At 40.1% G+C, this 11,833-nt stretch overlaps 1 pseudogene; it reads left to right on the top strand.

Annotated features, from left to right (window-relative positions):
* The first annotated feature begins 26 nt into the window (after positions 1 to 26).
* LOC110061349 (serine protease 30-like) lies at positions 27 to 11,150 on the top strand (annotated as a pseudogene).
* Positions 11,151 to 11,833: the final 683 nt, after the last annotated feature.

Raw genomic sequence — 11,833 nt, 5'->3', positions numbered from 1 at the left:
AAAATTGCGCAAGGTTTCACCAAAATGTTCGCGAGTCCAAAACAACGCCTATCTCGACTGTTTGAAAAGGGATAAAAGCAGAATGAATTTGTGCTAATTTTCAGCGTCTAAGGCGTTTAAACAGGAGGACTTCTCATTAGTTCTGCATTATCAAAGAACAACACACATATATAAACTGCTATTATTGCTTTGCAGCTGCGCATACTTTGGATAATGAAAAAGGCGAACACTGATCCAATTTTATCACTCTTTCCCAAAGTAATCTCACAGGAGAGAGATCATGGCTTGCATCTGGCTTTTCGTTTGCCTCATTCTTAACTGTGCTGTTGTGTGGACTGGTAATGCAGGTACAAATTCTTTCAAATAACCGTGACCTAAATCACTACCAACAGACCATTTTCCCCCTACTCATTGGTTAAATGAGATCATCATTGCCTATAGTTGCGCTTGAGAAATTTGAGTACGTTACTGTTATCCCTCCCCTGTCGGATCATTGTTGCCCTTACAGACTGCACTAACTAATGTAGTATCGCGGTTAGTAGGGAAACATGAATCAAGAGCACGGACCTCACACCTTCTAGCGGTTCGTCGTGACTTGCTTAATATCCTGGTAGTCTAACTCAAATAAGGCAGTTTTCATCTTCTCGTGAGACAAATGATATCTGTAGCTTTAGCTTGAAATCATCGTTGACGGAATCCCTGCATGCAAAAGATACTCGACAACTGCCTTACACTATCGTTATCAGTAGATATTCCACACTTTATTTCAAAGCAAGCCAATGATTGTTACCATATAGTTGAAAATGGAGGTAACCCCGAAATTTAAGCAAAATCGGAAGTAAACGAGCCTAAAAAGCGTAATGAAATTTTAACTGACGAAAAATCAGCAATATTTTCACTATCAAATTCTTCACCTAAACCTAATCAAAGTGCCAAACAGCCAAAATTAAACTAAAAAAAAAAACACACACACACACAAGTGGCCGTGATGTGAACCGCCTGCTGTATTTCCAGTTTTGCCTGGCTCGAAAGCAATTTACCTCGCAATATATTATCAGGCTTTGATAGTGCCACGCCTCTTTGGTATCTTTGCCACACACTCCATGGGTCACATACCCGCAAGCTGTATATGCATTTTTATTTTCATACCTGCATTTTCGAAGTCATCATTATTACGCTCTTTGGGAAATCAAAACGCATCTGTTCAAACACAAGGTTTTCTTCATCTGTCATTTTCTAGTGAAAAGATTTTATCAATTAAAGGCAACACAACACATCTTTATTTGCACAAATTAGAGAAATACATACACAGAGGAAATAAAATGCACGAAAGAAACTTGAAAATCAATATTATCAAAAAAGTTTTTTTTTTTTCTGTAGTGGATCTCAAAGATTGAAGGTATAAAACTGGAACCACGTTTGCCGAACTCAGTCACGGTTCGAAAATCAAGTCAAAATGTCGCCGTCGGTCAACCAAATCTTGAAGATAGTATTTTAGCAAAGAAAGGATCATTTCATACATATACACACTTACCAAGTTGACAATAAACGCATGCATTTTATTGAAATACGATGATAAATTTTCCAAATTTGCCGGCGATATTCGTTACCACAGAGATCCGTGTCTCTGGCACATTGTCCTATTTCGAGTTGAATACCAGATACGTCTCTTTCAAGGGATTATCTGAGCGCGCCCACCTCTTTTCTTGGGTACTTTATCTTGGTAAAAAGAAGCAGTTAAAGCAATGGCCAGACATCTTCCACAAGAGAGGCGGAGTTGTGAGAACCTCACAAACACTGTAAAATCGGCTACCACGGGTTCACACTTGATCTTGCTTTTGTTTACAGCTCCTGGCACTTGCGACTTTGAGTCTGGTTTGTGTGGATATGTCCACGATCAGAACTCTGACTTTGAATGGACCAACAACACAGGGCCTACCTACAGTTCACATACTGGACCAAAAGGCGACCACACCACTGGATCAGGTCATGCATCAGCTTTCCTCTCTATTCATATTTAAGACCTTTTTAGGTAGACTAAATGGTTTACAAAGAAGTTATTGAACTAACACAAGGTCCGTATACGGTAAAAATTGATTGACCAATGTTCTTTTACTGATATTGCAGGGAAATAGTCGGCTAGATCAATCCATTGCCGACACATCAATACAAAAGCACACCTCAGCATTATTTAAACAATTTTCGATGGACGTGAAAGTTATTCGCCAAACACAACGTAACTTATTTTAAAATAATCCTTTCATAAACTTCGCAAACTCAAGAAACAGCATCAGTTAAGCCACATGCACCAGCTGGTGATCTGTAGATCAACAAGCCGCTCGCTTTTAAGATTCAAATCTTGCAATTTAGTCCTGCTGTTAGGAGCCAAAAATAACCAGAATTGTTTATTTTGTGATAAAAGCATGAAACTTCCCAGGATTACTAACCTCTATAAGGCAAACATTTTCTGATATGGAGACATCCCAAATTTACACCCAGAACCACGCTACGTGCCTGTCAAAAATGACATATTAGGCCCCTACATGGGAACGAGGCTGAGTTAAAATGCTTATTTCTATTGCCTTCTCCGGAGTTCTTTGCCTAGATTTCTTGCTTTTTAATATAACAGCAACTTATAAAGTATCTGGGAGTCTTAAAATTTGTCACGTGATAAGTCACGTGACAATCATTTTCAATAAACAATGAAATAATACCGAATATTGCATTAATACGATTAATAATTTTTCTTTCTCTTCTTCTTTCTCGTTTTTCCTCGCAAATAAAAAGAAGGAATCATTTTGAACATTACACACAATTCCTATAAAATACCCTATTTTTGTTAAAACCTGTCAGTGTTAACTTAATATATTTAGAAAAATGGCAAATACAGAATATTGGAAAACCCGTCTAAGCAACCTTGACTTTTTATGAATTCAACGTGTCATGCAATATCATTTCCATGATGTGGCAAAGTATGAAAAAATTTCAACGAAGGAAAGTATAAATATGAAGGAGTTTGGGCCTAAACGAGAAACATATCTGCCTGTCATTAGATGAGATGTTGCCATGGTAACGACCTTAATCCAAAACTTGACAACCAGAAAATAAGCCTTATTTTATCAGTACCCGCACTGATAAATCTCTACAGGGAAAACTTTAAGAGAAATTAACTAAGTTTCCTTTTCTGACTCCATAGAGAGGGTGTTGATAACAATAATAAATAATAATAACGAATATTTATACAGGATGGCCCTTCAGTAAATACTCTAGGGAGCCACCTTAAGGACGTTCACACTAATTGTTTCTGCGCATACTTACTGGGCACGCAAATTCACACACCACGTCATGCATGAGAGTGCGCGCTAAGTAATAAAATAAGCAATGATGGGGCAGATTGCCATTGCTATAGCTTTGCCTAGATTTAACGATCTTGGACGTTCGGTGACCCCTACTTTTCTTTCCAGAAACAGATTTCACTTACCGTGATCTCCTCATCGTCCAAAAATGAACAAAAAATCAACGTTATGGGAAGTTTAAAAAATTTCAAGATTTCTGTCCATGGGACATCCGATCCTGCCATCTTGCGGCTGCAAGGCGCATGAAACTATGATCGCTAAATGCGAACTTTTTCTTTAAGGAACCTCACCAGTTCACTAAATTCACTTAATAGGTCCACTCAAACAATATTTGGCAGAGAACATTTCACTTCAAAGTTCTACTTGGAAATGTTTTGGGTTTACAGACACTGTGGCCTCATTCGCTAACGAAGCCCGATTTTTTCAGATTTGGGGCGTTCTTTCGGGCATGTTCTACCCAAAAGGAAGTCGGTGAGCCCCCATTCTTTTTAAATTTCTAACATAACTGACTCGTCATCTGACAGTGGTAAAAGTCTCAGAAAAAATATCAACACTGGAAAATTTTCGCACGAACGTCCTGAAGTCTGGCTTAACGGGATATAACTAATTTCGGTGCGGAACTCATGGGAAAACTCTTGATTGGTTTAAATCGTATTTGACTAATCGCACACAACGGTGCTCCGTTAGTGGCTGTCTCTCTGACTTCACCGCTCTTAAATGTGGTGTGCCACAGGGAACGATCTTTGGTCCTCTAGTATTTCTAATTTATATTAACGATTTGCTTAACTGTCTATCGTTTAGCTTACCTAGAATGTATGCTGATGACACCCACATTGCTTGTGCTGGTTCTGATTTGCATCTGATTCAGTCTAGTCTATCTCACGACCTTGAAGAGCTAAGCGAATGGCTTGTGTCTTACCTTGAACGCTACAAAAATGGAATTTATGTTGATCGGCTCCAGGCAAAGATTAAGTACTCTATCTGATACACTCGAACTCCCCATTGATAATGTTCCGATTGAACAAGTTTCCTCAGTGAAATCACTTGGAGTATATATCAATGAAAATCTAACGAGGCATTCCCACATTGATAAACTGTGTAAAAAGATCGCTTAGAACTACAATTGGAGCCATAAAGCGAGTTGAGCCATTTGTGCCTCAGTCTACCATATACAACTCACTAGTTCAACCTCACTTTGATTGCTGCAGCCTAGTCTGGGGTAATTTTGGCGAAAGGTACAAAAACTACAAAACTGTGCTGCCCGAGTAATAACTTCATCGGGCTATGATGCTGATGTCGATTCCTTGTTTCACAAACTCAGCTTGAAAGACTTGCAATTTCAACATCAAATTCAGAAAGCCCTAATTAATGTTTTTCAAGTCTTTAAACGGTCTGGTTCCCGAATATCTCACTTCTAAATTTGCAACGCGAAATGAATCAAATTATGCTCTGAGGGACTCGGTTAACAAACTTGTTGTTCCCTTTCCGAGAACTAACTACATGAAGAATAGTTTTAGTCACAGCGGCGCAATCCTTTGCAACAGCTTACCCTGTAACATTAGAGAGTTTGGTTTATTAAATCAATTTAAACGTTTTCTCTATCGTAATTTTTAAACACACGGCATTCGCGGAAATCAGGTTTATAAGTAAAATATTGTTGTAAGTAGTTACGAAATTAACTTATGCGTGGCTAATCTTGACCGTACCGGTTTGTGCAATTGTGGTGGAAATTGCAACTAAAAGAACCTTTATTCAGCTGGTGTTTTTAAAAGCAGGCATAGGAACGTTGTAGCCAATGAAAGCTGTTTTTCAAAACGTTCCCTTCAGACCAAAAAGTCCAGCAAGTGTTTATTGTAACATACCTGATCTATTCCGGAATATTTAAAAGTTTCAAACGCGAAATAGAAGGTGTCTCAATCACAGTAAGCAAGTAACTCAAGAAAATCATGTCAATGAAACCTATATAAATTGACTCTGTATCTCGGCCTCGATTTGATGCATAGTTCTGATATTACGTTTTCGGCACATCCCAAACGTACATTTAAGGTTTGAATTTCCTAGTCTAGATAATAGAATCTACATTGCAAATGATAAAATTGCCGTGTAAAAAATGTTAATGATTTCATCAGTGCCTATTGCTTTGCTGGTAATTGAAAATAATGGTCACGTGACATCACGTGACACAATTTAAGACTCAAAGGCACTGGTTAATTTGTTGTTGTATTAAAAAAAAGCAATACACTAGGCATAGTAGTCCCAGAAGGCCAAAAAAAAAAAAAAAAAAAAAAAAAATCGGTATTTTGCATCAGCCTCGTTTCCATGTAAGGGCCTTGTATGCCATATTTTTGACATGGGCATTCCATGGTTCTGGAAGCAAATTTGACATGGCTCCATATCAGGAAATATTTGTCTTATAGCGGTTAGTAACCCTGCCAAGTTTGATGCTTTTATCAAAAAACGAACAATTTTGTCCCTTAACAGCTGGACTATTATGGTTGATATAAAAATAGCAGATCTCAGTCGATGGAGCGACTACTTTCTAAAAACAAGACGCTCGCTTCTAGGATTAAAATCTGGCAATTATGGTTGATATAAAAATAGCAGATCTCAGTCCATGGAGCGACCACTTTCAATAAACTAACGTAAATATTTAAAAGAAACAAAGTCAACCAAAACTCGGCGACAAATTTTGTTTACAAAGAGCAACAAAGTCGAGCAAAAATCAGGAACGGAAAAGACGAATTTGAGTTACAGAATTTGTGAAAAATTTACAGAATTACGAGGAATTAAGAGTCGAGAGTTGTCTCTGTTTGCTAACATCATATATATTCTGATAACTTCTCGTGGAAGCAGGATCGTATATGTACATCGAGACATCGTCCCCGCGTCTAAACCAAGACGCAGCCCACTTGATCAGTCCTCAGATCTCGAGGGCCGTTGGAAACTGCCTTAGTTTCTACTTCCATATGCACGGCCTCAACATCCGGGAGCTAGCTGTATACGTACAGACCCTGAGTAGTTCGAGACGTCTTCTTTGGCGTTTAAACGGGGAACAAGGAGATGCCTGGAAGTTTGCTTCAGTACCGCTACGCATTCCTAAAAAAGAAGTAATCAAGGTTAAGTGAAGCTTCCATTTTAACATAAGAAACCTGGAGTTAGAATTGAGTCGGTGTTCTCCTTAATGTTTCTTGTATATGTCAAAGACAACACCGAATTTGCAAACGTAGGAAATGACAAATATGCTATCGTGAGAAAAGTTTGAAGCTTCTTCCCGGCAAAACCGGTAAAATATTGGAGAAAGAATACTTCAAAACATAAATACACACCTTAACGCTTGTACACTAGCGTGGCGGAAATGTGAACAGTAAACGCGGAGAATTAAGAAAATTTACTGTCTCTTAATTAATTGATTAATGAAAATATTGCATGGTTTCTATTTAGTGAGTACTATTGTGGAAGGCACGGTGGCGTCACGGTTAGTGCGCTCGTCTCCGGATTACGCTGCCCGAGTTCGAGCCCTGACATGGGGACATAGCGTTGTGTTCTTGCCTCTCTCCACCCAGGTGTATAAATGGGTACCGGCGAACTTAATGCTGGGGGTAACCCTGCGATGGACTAGCATCCCATCCGGGGGGGGGGGGGGAGGTAGTCGCTTCATGCTACAGAAACCGAGACAAGCTTCGACCTGATGCGCCTCCCCCCCTCCCCCCCCCCCCCCCCTTGGCTCGTATGCAGACTTTACCTACCTACTATTCAGATTGAAAAACTTATGCTCAACAGGGGTTTCATAAACGATTTCAGCAGAAGGGCCACTGGTTTTCACAGCCGGCGGGCAAAACCATTTAAACAAAACTTCTATGCAAGAAAAACTTTCCGCTAGATGGTCAAACCAGGCGGGCCAAATCGTCCTCACAGCCGGTCAATTCAGTAGTCCAGTGCCTGGCCCTTTTAATGAAACCCCTGGCTCAAGCCGGTCTCCAGAGCAGAGCAGTGAATATTTAACCATATCTGATTGTGATATTTGGGGAATGCTACAGGCAGAAAAATAGTGAACATAATTTTGAAGTCTTCCTCTCTAACCCGCCTCCCAACCACTCTGGAGATGGCTAATCATGTTAGATTCAATTGCCCCTCTCCCTTCCCAAAACTCTCAAGTAGTCCGTGTCCTGTGATAGTCAACTCGATAGCGCCTCAGGAAACTTGAGCTCGTATTCTGCTAAATTAATTGTTAAATGGTTTTTCAGATTTATAATCTCCGTATTGCAATACAGTAACCAAGAATTCGGTCATCCAAGATCACCGCGGTTGAATTTTAACCTTTTAAGAAAGTTTATCGGTTAGAAATCGTCAGAATTGAGAGTTGTTTCTATGCGTTACAGTAAAATCTGGCTCAAAATTCACAGGTTGTCTTTGAAGGAGTTGCTGGTGCTGGGTACATGGGGGACATAGCCATTGATGACATCATGGTGTTCAAGAAGAAACGTTGCGCCCTAAAGCCACGCCTCGCAACACCACGCCCTCCACGGCCAACACCTGTCCCTACACCTCTAGGTAAGTTGACCCATAATCAATGATCCTTTCAAACTAGCTTATTATATTACATTGAAATGTGTCCTTCAAGCAATTTCCAAGCCCAATTTTGGTCATAGTGACAAGATGGAAACGCCGCATTATCTAGTTAAACTTTCCTATATTGTAAGTATAAATATCATACTTAATATAGGAGAATGGTGATGGAACCCGACAAAGTTCTTAGTTTTATGTTTGGTCTGTTTACTATAGTAATAATATGTTTTTTAATAAAAGTTAACAATAGTCTTGCATGTCTGGCGCCTTGAAAGTCTGTTCATTAGGCAACAAGGTACCGGGGTGTTAAAAAGGTAGGTTTTCCCTAAGTGTTATATGTGTTAAGACAGCATCCCCTAGATGGATATTAACCAGGAGGGAGTGAAATATCCGGTATTTATTTTTTTCTCAAGCATCTGAGCGGGCCGGAATCCTAAACCTTCGAATTTGACTGGCTAGTCATACGCACGTGACCGGTCCAGCTTTTTACGATACGGCCCAGGGACCGGATTTTTTCCCGCTGCCTAAATTTCGCTCTTAAAAGTTAGCGGTAATCGTCAATCTTTTGACTTTTTTACACATCCATCGACAATTAGTCAACGCAAGTTTATCTCTGTTCACTTTAAAATGGCAAGGAAAGTCACTGTAAGTAAATTCAATTGAGTGTTTTGAAGTTGTGAGAGTTTGCTTGGTTTGTGGCTTAGCGCTGTAATGGCGCGTAATCCTGTGTTTCTCTCGCCGCAAAATTTGAGTCAATTTCAGTCGAGTTTACCTCTCTGATCGTTGCTGTATTTAGGAGAATTTTTGTGGAATACACTTAACAAATTTCCGCGCTTTCTGCTATTCAATTTACGATAGAAAAGTCTGATTTCAAGTGATTTTAAAAGCAACGACTGACAGAAATTGTTTTTGTAGTAAAACTTCAAACTTCGCACGCAATTTCACACCGCAAATAAAATTTTGGAGAACTTAACTGGTGAAATAAATGCAACTCACATAAAGTAGTTCGAAAAAAATCTGTTCTTTAATCCATCTTTCTTGGCTACTGTCTGAGTTCCTCGCTCGTTGCCAAGATTTTTTACAAATCGTTAGTAGACGGCGCGCAAGCCGAGTCAACGACAAGAGTTGCGTAAACAAACCCATTTGTAATCTGTAAAACCAATTTACTGCAGGAAAAAAAATAAACATGTTATTTGCCGGCATAGGGTCGGTCCGTATAGTGAAAATCTGTGACCTCGAGCTTGAAAATGCTGCCCGAGGCCACAGGCCGAGGGCAGCATTTTCAAAACCTCGGTCACAGTTTTTCACTATACGGACCGACCCTATGCCGGCAAATAACATATACATAATCAGCGTGAAGAATCAAAATTTTATGGAGAAAGAATGTGTAAAAGTTCCAGATATGTCACGTTATCATCCGATGTATTTTTTCGTCCTTTTCATCGGCCGAGAGCCCACCACGTGACCTGCAAATAACTGCGTACAAATATTGGTCTGCTCATACGTAATATCATCTAAATATAATATTCTGCTCATGGGTAATTGTAAGCAGGCTCTTGTGTGAAAATGGCAGATTGCTTCCCTTAGCTGGCAGAGAGGGATTTAAATAGAAAAACATACTTGGTGATCGAATGATAAAACAATTATTGAACTCGGTTATCGTAAAATATCGCGAATTGTCAGTGTCTTGCCGATCAATTATTTGCCTCAGACTTCGGCTTCGGGAAATAAGTGTTCTGCCCGCCACTGACAAATCACGATATTTTGCTCAACCTCGTCCAATCATCGTTAATTATCGATAGTTTAATTTCTGTAGTTGTTGGGTCTTGTGGAAGTAAGACTCACACACGCATTGTCGGAGGCAGCACCGCCACACCCAAATCCTGGCCATGGCAGGCGATGCTCATGTATCAGAGAGACAATGGCGAGTGGCGTCAGTTTTGTGGGGGATCACTGGTACATTTTGAGTGGGTACTGACCGCTGCACACTGTGTAGTGGATATTAGGAAAGAAGATTAAGTCACTCACAGGGTCAGGTATTGGAACGTTAACATGAAAATATAAATTAATCAACAAAGAGTTAGTTTTGTGGTATCATTTTCCCAGTCTGCTATCCAGGTTAAAGGCCCATCATTACAATAACAAGCCCCTTTTCTTTTGTTAGCCTTCATGGGTACAATACCCTCTTCCCCTATGTAACGCTAGAGCCTAGTTAGTACAGAGACAGCACCTATTTTCTACATCAATACATCAGTGAAGGAACTGCTGTCAGCAGAAGAAAATTTGCAGAATCTACACTAGAAAGTCTATTTGCAATCCTGGTGAAGGGATAGCTTGATATAAACCCTCAAAGTCTCTTCAAAACTTGAAGTTAAATAAGCTCAGGAATAGCTTGTCAAATTAAGATGTTGTTCTAATGAAGGAAAAATAAGGAACGAGAGTTAAGGACAATCTAGGTAAACGTAAGCGATTTCTGTTCGTTGACTCTAATAGGATGGGTGGACATTACAAAAACACCTCACACCTAATTGGTTCAGAACAAGACTTTGATATTAGGAGGATCTACTTCCATCACGAATACAACAGTGCGACACGTTACAACAACGACATTGCACTCATCCATCTCGACCGTCCCGCAGTACTTCAGGATGGCGTAGCGCTTGTGTGCCTACCTGACGACCAGATAGGGTTTCCCCCCGGATCTGATTGCTGGATAACCGGCTGGGGTACACTAAAACCGGGAGGTGAATCACCTGATGAACTACAACAGGCAATGGTTCCTCTGGTGTCGAACCAGGAATGCACCAAGAATGGCTCCTATGAAGCGAGCAAAATTACGCACGAGATGTTGTGTGCGGGGTTTCCACAGGGCGGTAAGGATGCTTGCCAGGGGGACTCCGGTGGGCCCTTGGTGTGTGAAGACAATGGCAAATGGTACCTTATGGGTGACACCAGCTGGGGCTACAGATGCGCCGAGCCAAATTATTATGGGGTGTACGCACGAGTGGCAGTTCTTAAGGACTGGGTCTTCCATGTGATGGCCTATCCCGACATTTAGCCTAAGTAACCTTAACTCTTGTCGTGCTCCAAGTAAGAAAAAACCCTAAACCCAGACGATTACTTAAATCACGTGATGTCCTTCGTACATCACTCAAGGTACTTAGTAATTGTTGGATAGTCATAGGAAATGTTGGAACCATAAAGCGAAAATAAAACTTCTGGAGTGCATATACACGTGTAGTTTCTTTACTCCCCTTTTAGAGTCTTGGTGTATAGGCTGTGGACGTTAATAAGGATCGATACTGAAATTTTAACACGGTGAATTTTTATAAAAACAACAAAACTACCGCAGTGATAACACAAAATTGCGGCGGTGTTTAAGACAGTAGCGACTTCAAACCTAATTTTACTAGGAAATAGCAGTCGGGAATAAAAGACACGAATTAAGAAGAGTACTTCACTATGTTCTGATGTTAATTCTTTTTGCGCACTATTTATCCTCGTTGTCTCTAAATCACGATATGTTCACACTCACAGGTAAAATGACAAAAAGCCGCAACAATTACAGAAGCTGCAGAAGAGCTTATGTAGAAGTAATTACCGTAATGATTCGATTTAGTGCACGGAGCGCTTATTTGCTTTTGGTACCTCAAAAGAGGGCGCTTATTCGAAACAGAGCGCTTAATCGGGACAGGGCGCTTATTTCTATGTTGAGAGACTACCGAATGTTCAAAACAAAATTTTAAAACGGTATGAACCTCCGTTGATAGGTACTCTGACGGCGCTGTAATATTACAATATTAGAATAGGGGCACTTATTAATAAAAACACATTCGAAGAGGGACGCTTATTCGAAAGGGGGCACGTATTGGAATAAGGGCGGTTATTAATAAAAATACATTCGAAGGGGG

Source organism: Orbicella faveolata, unplaced genomic scaffold, assembly GCF_042242905.1.
Source record: "Orbicella faveolata isolate gen_17 unplaced genomic scaffold, um_ofav_v1 contig_1, whole genome shotgun sequence".
Lineage (NCBI taxonomy): Eukaryota > Metazoa > Cnidaria > Anthozoa > Scleractinia > Merulinidae > Orbicella > Orbicella faveolata.
Note: the sequence above shows the minus strand (reverse complement) of the source record. Positions and strands in the feature narration are given on the sequence as shown.